This window comes from Austrofundulus limnaeus, unplaced genomic scaffold (assembly GCF_001266775.1).
Source record: "Austrofundulus limnaeus strain Quisiro unplaced genomic scaffold, Austrofundulus_limnaeus-1.0 Scaffold270, whole genome shotgun sequence".
Lineage (NCBI taxonomy): Eukaryota > Metazoa > Chordata > Actinopteri > Cyprinodontiformes > Rivulidae > Austrofundulus > Austrofundulus limnaeus.
In genome coordinates, this window is record NW_013952672.1 from 168,770 (window position 1) to 170,093 (window position 1,324).

A 1,324-nucleotide genomic window follows, 5' to 3' on the forward strand; every position below is an offset into this window, starting at 1 on the left:
CAGTTAAAGTATATGTTTATCATATAAAGTATAATGTTACAACTAATCGGGGATCCCTTTAAAGAAACAGTGTGTAGGATTTTGTCAATTCTTTTAGCCGAAATTGAGATAATCACTAATGACAATAATAAAAAAAAACATGTCTAATCATTGCAGACAAAGACCTTGCTTTATTATTTTTACCTTATAAAAAGCTGTTTATATCTCCATGGTCGCGGGTCGCCACTACAGGCAGCCGCCATCTTGTCTACGAAGGCTCATGAAGGACAAACTGCGGTGGTGGCGTCAAAAACGGTTTTAGTTGTAAAACTATAAATGTTTATCTATATTTGTTGTCTGTCCTGCGTTTACAAGGTCAAAAGTAATCAGATTAAACAGCCGTTCAGAATAAAAATGCATAATGTAAACAGCCCGTTCCGATTTTTCTGATCCGATTGAGCTCGATCCGAATGAATTTTTAATCTGAATGAAAAGGGTGGGTTATGCCGATTGATAATCAGAATGATGTTCATGTATCATCTTATTCTGATTGTAGAAAACTGACCTGTGTGCACATGTCTGCTGACTTTCATTCACCCGGTGGGACAGCAGCGCTCCAGCTGCGCAGCACCGCACAGAACTTTTCCTCCTCGCTCTCTCAACAGATGAAAAAGGAGGCAAACAGCAGACGTTGCTTCACAAAAAATAAAAATAAAAAGCACGTATTGCTTCATCTGCAGGCTGCAGCTCAACTGAGGAGTAATGGCGTCTCTACCGTTATTAAAAGCTGACACGGGTCCATCCTGAGGCACAGAGGAGCGTTGTTTAGGTTTGTAACACGGAAGTAGAGCTGAAAGTTTTCAACACTGCGCATGTCCGGACTTTTATTCTGAATAAAACTCTGATGTATGTAAACACATTTCATGATCGGATTGTGTCCATGTAAACAGTACATTCGGATTATTTAATCTGAATACATTTCAATCCGATTAAAAAATTTTGTGCATATAAACATAGCTGGTATAATTTTACTTATTAAAGCTCATAATCTTACCACTTGAAATGTCACTAGCCCTGAAGCTGCTGGCAGACATCCCGGTTGGAATTATCAAAGGTTTTTGACACCTGAGAGACACCTTAGCAACTCATTTGCGTTTGGAAGTGGGGGGTGGGGGTGGGGGGAGGACCAGGGAGGATGATTCAACCACCCAACCACTAGATGTCGCTGAAAACAACAAATCCTACACACTGTGCCTTTAAGGCTTAAAACAAATCTTTTAGCACCGTGACAGTGTGCAGGACAGTAGGCGGGACTTAAAGCTCCTCATCCTGAGTGTGCAGGCTC